Below are 8,973 nucleotides of genomic sequence, written 5' to 3'. Positions count from 1 at the left end.
GACCAGGTTGGGCCATATAGCAGGATCTGTCCACAATAAAAGAAATTAGATTATCATTTTGCTTAGCAAGCTCAAAGAGCACTGCTCAACAAGACAGCAAAGGGGGCTAGAGAGATGACTGCTCGACAAGACAGCAAAGGGGGCTAGAGAGATGACTGCTCTTGCAAAGGACCTGGGTATGGAGCACACGCATGTGCTCACAACCATCTGTTCTTTCAGTTACAGGTACCCAATACCCACTTCCGTTGTCAATGGGTACCAATAGTCTTAGTTAGGATTACTATTGATGTGAGGAAACACCATGAGCAAAGAAACCTGGGGAGGAAAGGGATTATTCAACTTCTACATCACAGGTCATCATCAAAGGAAGTCAGGGCAGAAACTCAAATAAGGCAGGAACCTGGAGCAGGGGCTGCTGCAGAAGCGATTTAGAGTGCTGCTTACTGGCTTATCTACCATGGTTTGCTTCATCAGCTTTCTTGTAGAAGCCAGGACCACTAGCCCAGGGATGGCACAATGGGCTGGGCCCTATCCCATTAATTAGTAATTAAAAAAATGCCCCATAACTAATCTTATGTAACCACTTTCTCAGTTGAAGTTTCCTTCTTTCAGATAACTCTAGCTTGTGTCAAGATATAGATATATAAATGACACAAAACTATCCAGGACAGTCACTACACATGCATGTGGATATACATACACATAGGGGAAACACTCATACACATAAAATAAATAAATCTAAAATTAAATGAAATCAAGATAGGTATAAAACTATTTCCTAAACCTAAGGGCCTGGTGTTCCCTTTGGAAAACAGTAAAGTCACTTTTAGGGGCTACAGGATGATCAACTCTTTCTGTAGAAACTTTGATACCATCTCTGCCAAGAAACTTCCCTGTAGACTTTTACATTTTTATTTATTTTGGTTCTTTGAGACTTTTATATAAGTATATTGTATTTATATCACTTCCATCTCCTCTTCCACCTTCAATTCCTCCTCCTCTAACTCCTCCCATGTGCCCTCTACTGCCTCTGAATTCAATTTCATGGCCTCTTCTAGCATTATTACTGTTACATATATAACCCACTGAATCCAGTTAGTACTGGTCATATATGTATGTAATTAGGGTTGACCACTTGAGATTAGATAATCTACCAGGGAGATAATCTATCTTCCTGCAGAACATTTATTCTTCCTCTTTTAGCAGTCATCGACTCCTCATCTGGGGATGGAGCCTTGTCAAATTACCCCATTGGCGTTGGCAAGTCAACTGGTATTGTTACTATGCAGGTCTTTAGGCAGCCATATTGTTGAGATTTTATGACAGCAGCTTCTTCTCTGCCATGTCTAGAAAACACTATTGTGCAGCCGAAATCTTGGTCCTATGATCCTTAAAATGTTTGCACTCCCCTCTCTCATGGTATTTTTTGAGGCTTAGTTGTAGGGGTTGGATTTAGATGTGCCAACTAAGTGGACAGTCGGCAGTCACTTATGTTTTACATTTTCACCAGTTGTGGATTTCTGTAATAATCTCCATCTATTCCAAAAAGAAAATTCTTTGATGGAGGGTGAGAGCTATATTTACTTACCAGTGGGTATAAGGATATGTATTTAGAATGCTGTTATAGGAACACGGCAATAGTATGTTCTCATCTCAGGCTGTGACTTCTCAAGCCATGGGTAGTTAGCTAGGTTTACCTAACTGGGCTGCCTTATCTGGCCTCAGTGGGAGAGGATGTACCTAGTCCAGCAGTGATTTGAGGTGCCAGGGAGGGTTGGTACCCTGTTGGGACCTCCCCCTTCTCAGAGGTGAAGGGAAGGGGAGCATGAGGGCTACGTAAGGGACTGGAGGAGTTGGGCTGCTGTGATTCGGATGTAAAGTGAATACATTAATTAATGAAAAATAGCACTACTAACATTTCCTCTCTCTTTTGGTTTGCTTTAGGATTGTTTCCTGCCCTTAGTACAAACTCTTGCTCAACAGCAGCTGGACAGGATCAGTGTGGCACACACAGCTGTCCTTTACGTTGTTGTGAATTATAGACATTAGGTTTCCTTTTCTGGCATTATTTCCTACTACGTGGTAGTGACAATTAAGAGCAATTAAACTAGTCTTTCTTATAGCCTTGAGGTTTCAAGCACAGGACTTTGGCAGAAAGCTAATCACAGTAAAACACATGGGGTCTTGTGGGCAGACAATGGCTAGAGCTCGACCTAAGCCTTCCAGCACACATATGTGGCTCCATCTCCTTGACTAGCATCTTTACTTCATCACCATACTCTTTCCTGCTCTGCCTGGACATACATCAGGAAATGTGTTAAAAGAACAGCTCTGTGTGCCAGATGCAGTGGCATCCTCCTGCAATCCCAGCTTTCAGGAGACAGGGCAGGAGCATGGTGCATTTGAGACCTACCTTGTTTATCTGTAGATTTTGAAGCCCATCTGGCCTACATATTGAAACTCTATTTCAAAACCCAAACAAGCAAAACCTCAAACATCTGCCATGAACAACCAGCCAAGCCGAGCAAGGACACAACAGGTTGTAGGTCAGCTACTAGCCGGAGATGATGGTGTGCTACATGAAATGATTTTGCCCTATCTGTTGTACTTTATGCTAGAGGCGACAAAGGCTGCTGAGGCTTTTACAGTCACTTCATGTCCCAGTGCAAAATCAAGCCTGGAGTTGGTCAACACTGCTCCAGAGACTAGATGTGCCATGAAATGAAGTAAGAGCAATTTTCTGAAATACTCAGTTAGTTTTTATAGTTTCCCAATCACATCATTAATGTTTCTGGTAATTTCCTTGAATGGAAAGCTAAATAAAATTAATATGTTATAATTGGTTGATATGTTTCCCTGTTTTCCTCTGTCTCATTTGTCTGTTTTTTTCTCAATCCCTCTCTCCCTCCCCCCTCTATCTCTATCTGTCCAACCTCCCCACCTCTCTCTCTCTCTCTCTCTCTCTCTCTCTCTCTCTCTCTCTCTCTCTGTATGCACGAGTGCACATGGATGCCAGAACAGGACATCTTGATTTTAATTGGGCTTATTGCTTTGAGAGAGGGTCTCTCACTGAACCGGATGTTCGCTGTTTCAGCTAGGTTGGGTGGCTAGAGAACTCTCAGGATCCACCTCTCACTGTTCCCCAAGGCTGTTTTTACAGGAGCACACAGCAATGCTGGGCTTTTTACATAGGGGCTGGCATCTGAACTCAGTATTTCAGGCCTGTTGAGCAAGTGTTCTTACCCACTAAGCCATACACCTAGCTACTGGTTGATTTTATGTAAATAGCTCATCTATGATTCCCACTGCCCCTTTCTCAGCATGCTTGCAATTTATTTATTGAAAAAAAAATTCATTGCTCATCTGTCTTACAATTTCACAATCAATCCTGTACATTTAACCAGCAACAAAACCATTTCTCAAAGTCAAAAGATTGGACACAGTTGGTGTATCTCACTTGAGGTCCATTAGTTTCACAAGCTGCATGTGGCCTCCATGTGTTCCCTAGTTGGCTTGTCTCTATGTTATTTTAGGGGTCATTGATAGTCATTGGCCAGAACAAGTAAGAAGAGCTAAAAGAAATCTCCCATCCCCAAACCAGGGACATAAAACAGGCCCAAGGTTTAAAAAAAAATTCTACTGCCCATGATAAGCCCCATCACACACTCTGAAGCCCTGGCATAACAAAAATAAACAATATGATTTGTCTCTCACCATTCAGTTAAAACAAAACAAAACAAGTTTATCCAGAAAAGCAGTTTCTTAGGTCCTCCCCTCTCCCAGCTCCCCCACTCCTACTCTGTCCCCCTCTGCTCTCCATTCTCCACTACAAAAACTGATTCCAAGACCTTGCATGTTGCATTCTACCTAGGCCTCAAATACTGAGTTTCTAAGTCTGGGGAGGCCAAGCTCTTAGAACACTAAAGTCCACTCTCACCATTTTGAGGTTAAATTGAGTCTTTTCTAGTTTCCTTTGCTGACTTTTTTTTTTTTTTTACAAGAACACCTTTAAAAACTATTTCTCCTGATTTATAAGTGACTACTACTGAATGTAATGAGAAGAATCAACTCTTTTATTTCCTTTAGATTATTTGGTGAAACAGAATATATTTCAAATACGACTTCAGTCTTTGAGGGATATGGCCATCAAGAGTAAATCTAGGGGCTGAGAATATAGCTCCATCAGTAAAGGGCTTGCATGAACCAGAGTTTGATCTCCAGAACCCATGTTAAAAAGTGGGTGTAGCAGTGTTCACTTGTAATTCCAGTTTTGGGGAGACAGAGACAGGTTCATTTTGGGGGTTTTATGGCTAGTCAATTTAGTCTATTTTGAGAAGTTTCAGGTTAGTGAGAGATCCTGTCTCAAGGACACAAAGCAAAAAAAACAATAATTATAAACAGCATAGAGGTTGTTTTCTGGTCTCCATTCTCATGTGCATATATGCACATGTACCTCTCACACACACATGTGCACACACACATGCACAAGGACACTTAGAAAGTTGGGCACATAAGAAGAGTGAAGCCCCAGTCCTGGGATCTAATTTTTGTTTTCTGATATTTGAGAGTCAAGAAACCTCGACAGAACTGATAAAACCAAAATTGGCTGTAGAGACAGAGATTTCCTTCCTCAGGATAGCGAAGGAGAATGTTAGAAACAAACCATGCTTCCTTTAGACAGGAACTCTTCTGGGTTAAAAAACCCAGACATTATTGCAGATGCCAAGAAGTGCATGCTGACAGGAGCCTGTTACAGCTGCCTCTTGAGAGGCTCTGCCAGAGGCAGATGTTCACAGCCAACCATTGAACTGAACACAAGGACTCCTACGGAGGAGTTAGAGAAAGGACTGAAGGAGTTGAAGAGGTTTGCCATCCCATAGGAAGAACAGCAGTATCAACCAACCAGACCCTATCTCCCAGAGCTCCCAGGGACTAAACAACCAACCAAAGAGTACAAATGGATGGCATTGTCTGGCATCAGTAGAAGGAGAGGCAGTTGGTCCTGTGAAGGCTCGATTCCCCAGTGTAGGGGAATGTCAGGGCAGTGAAGTGAGAGTGGGTGCGTCGTAGGTGGAACACCCTCATAGAAGTAGGAGGTGGTGGGATGGGATGGGGGGTTCTGGAGTGCAAACTGAGAAAGGGGATAACATTTGAAATGTAGATCTATAAAGTATCCAATAAAAAAAGAAGGAAAGAAACCATGCTCAGAATCAATGTTTGCGACTTTGAGATTGTCTCCTCTCATTCCTGAATCTAAACAATGTACTCCACAGTACCACTTTATAATTTTAATTATAAAAGGAAATTCTTTCAGTTAAGAAACACACACACACATACAAAAACCAGTTCAGGTATCTTTTTATTTAAATTTAAAACTGCTTAACCTGTTAACCTTTTGGAAATTACATCTTTTAAATAATTGTAACTTAAACACACACACACACACACACACACACACACACACACACACACACAAAGACCTAAGTCTGCCTCTCTCCTTCCCCCTCTTTGTCTGTCACATTTAAATTTGAGACACCCACTATCCCCTATTTCAACTTGGTAAGCCAGACTTTGTTCACATTTCGACTCTCCTGAGATTCCGTTCTCTTGTGTAGTCTAGGACCTGGCTTTACCTAAGTGAGGGTCCCTAGGTAGATGGGGCACTCCTCCAGCTACTTGCAGCTGCACCAGGCTGATTCTTTCTAAGAATTTGCAAAACACATGAAACTCAAGAAGAACGAAGATCAAAGTGTGGACACTTTGCCTCTTCTTAGAATTGGGAACAAAACACCCATGGAAGGAGTTACAGAGACAAGGTTTGGAGCTGAGACGAAAGGATGGACCATCTAGAGACTGCCATACCCGGGTATCCATCCCATAATCAGCCTCCAAACGCTGACACCATTGCATACACCGGCAAGATTTTGCTGAAAGGACCCTGATATAGTTGTCTCTTGTGAGACTATGCTGGGGCCTGGCAAACACAGAAGTGGATGCTCACAGTCAGCTATTGAATGGATCACAGGGCCCCCAATGGAGGAGCTAGAGAAAGTACCCAAGGAGCTAAAGGGGTCGGCAACCCTATAGGTGGAACACAATATGAACTAACCAGTACCCCCGGAGCTCGTGTCTCTAGCTGCATATGTATCAGAAGAGGCCTAGTCGGCCATCATTGGGAAGAGAGGCCCCTTGGTCTTGCAAGGTTTATATGCCTCAGTATGGGGGAATGCCAGGGCCAAGAAGTGGGAGCGGGGGGGGGGAGGGTCTGGGGGACCTTTGGGAGAGCATTTGAAATGTACATGAAGAAAATACCTAATTAAAAAAAAAAGAATGTAACACACTGCTTGTGGCAGCTATTCTTTCTCAGATACTGACATTGCAGACAGGATTTTTCACCCGGGAAGCAAGTTAGCACCAAAGGGTATTGATTTTAAGGTGTTAAGATCTTGGTGCCAGGCTCATCCCACTCCCCACCTGATTCTCTGTCTCCTGCCTGGGAATCCTAGAGCCTGATGCTGGTTTGTGGTGTGAAACCCTCCCCCATCCCCAGGAAAGTATAATACCAGACCCCTGCTCTGCCACAGAGGCTCCAACTCTCTTCAGAGGCTCACCATGCAGGTTTCTCTGGTGCTGGGTTATGAACTCTGCTTGTCCCACTGCTGTCCCTCTGTCTGTCTGCCCATGTTGTTAATTACTCTGTAATAAGCCCAGTATTTCTCAGCAATCCATCTCAGACCTCTTGAAACACCCACTCTACATCTAACACCTAGCACCACTCACTGACAGTTAATGTTCATTGTTTACGCTTTTCTGTAGTTATTGAATTTGTACCCTCTAGTTTTATATTATTTCAATATATTTTGTTTAATAAAAAGATAATAAAAATTAAAAAGAATGCATATTTTTAAAAAAGGTGGACTCATCCTAGGTATTAATGTCAATTTTACTATTTTTTGTTAGAGATTTAGCAGACGTCCCATACTGGATAGAAAATTGGAGTCTTAACTCCCTAGTCCATTTTTTCAGTGTGTATGTATGTGTGTATTATAATTGAAGATAATGTGTTTTTATAATAGTTTGAACAATGGTTAGCTCAGAACTTGACAGCTCATCACTTAAGCTAGGACAATTTATTTTAGTCTTAATTTTGTTAGACTAAGAAGCGAGAAAACTAACACATTTAACCTTTCTAAGCCACAGGGATACGTCAAAGAAACATTAAGCCATGGAGCATTTATCAGAGAAACATCCTGTGTGCTATTAGTACCCTGTAGTTTTAGTACCCTGTAGGTGTACAGCAACACCTGTGATGTTTATCCTTAGTGTATCCCAGAAAATTACAGTAATGCCCCTTGGTGCAAATCCTGTCTCCTTCCCAGGCTGCGATCTGCCCATTTCTCCCCCTGTCATCAGTGCCTGTGCTCACTCTTGCACTCCAAGCACACATTTTCCACTGGGTAGGAGCCACCTCTAGTTCTGCACTTGGCCAATCACAGAGAGGCTTCGGTGGTCAATCAATGCTTCATGATCCCTGTGGAGGCCAAGTCGTTGCTCCTGTGTTTTGGTGTAGTCAGCAAACTATATCAGAAACACAGACAGAACGTTTGTGTCATCACCAATGTCAGAATTTATTGAGCAGCAATAGATCCACACCGTCTGGCAGTGATTGAGCAGGCACTTCTGCTTCTCTCAATAGTCCTGGTGGAGGCGTTCGAAGCTCCTCTTGTTCCACACCTTCAGATTGCACATCACATATTACATGGTACATTTATCTATGTGTGTATATATAGGTAGGTTAAGAATGATGTAAGATCATTCTTAATAAGAGTTAATGAGGAAAAGAGTTTCAAAAAGACACAAGAAGCCAGAGCTGGGAAATGGATGAAAATGTAGTTTCCCTGGGAGTGAGATAATTCACCAGCTAAAGGGCAGAAAACCCTGAGAAGCGACTCCTGTTGTTGGCAGAGGCAGGGCACAAGGCCAGGGTTCAACTGTTAGAGTGATGCAGAAAGACAGGACTGGATCAGAACAGACAGACGTACGGCAAGTCCAGACAGGTGAACAGATGGCACCTGGGGTAGGCTGTGGCAGTAGCAGGGACTGAGATGAGCTGAAGCCATTGGGACAGTTGGCAGTTCTCTGTCCCCCGGTCCTCTGACACACATGTGGCTTGGTTAGGTGACCTGGAACTGGAAATTGTTACCATTGCAGCATTGGATGTCTTCCTTTTTCACAGGGCACAGGTTGCACTCTTTCCTTAGTCTGCTGTGTTTGATAAGTCATTGTGTCTGCTTTTCCTGATATTATCTTAGTGTATCAATGTGCTTACAGACCCAGTTCACCCTTTCTACTTTTAACAGGAATGGGTCATTTATCAGTTTGTTCTATGTGGATGATGCTAGACAGATGACAGTGATTATTTATGAACCCAAGTACAGAGTCATTCTTAAAATGGAGTCTCTCAGGACAAAGCAATCAGGATAGACTCTAGTTTATACAAATGGAGTAACTTAGGGCAGACTACAACTTCAATCTTAACATTTTACAAGGTTTCATTACCTGGGTTGCGCCTTTCCAGGAGTCCTCAGAGCTGCCTTCAGTAGAAGACATCTGACAAGACAAGGATGAGGAGCTGGGGCAGGGGAATGCTAGCTGTGGTTATGTCCAAGATGGATCCTGGAGTGAGAGCTGGGCTCTATTCTGAACTTTGCTGCTGTCACTAGCATGCTCCAGTTTCTCCAAAGTCCTTTGGCAGCCATTCTTTGTATTGAACCTGTTGATGCAAAAACACAGCTGTAATAAGAATAAGAGAGTAAGGAATAAGAGAGTTTATTTTAGATCTACATATGAATGGCTATGGCCCAGGAACATAGATTCACGTCATCTCACATTACATGTTCCAATGCAATAATAGCTGTAGAATGAAAGAAAGTCATAATCAAGGCAGCTTTCAGATCAATCGATTGATGGGAG

The sequence above is a fragment of the Mus musculus genome, chromosome 6 (assembly GCF_000001635.26).
Source record: "Mus musculus strain C57BL/6J chromosome 6, GRCm38.p6 C57BL/6J".
In the NCBI taxonomy this organism is placed as follows: Eukaryota; Metazoa; Chordata; class Mammalia; order Rodentia; family Muridae; genus Mus; species Mus musculus.
This window is presented reverse-complemented; position numbering follows the sequence as displayed.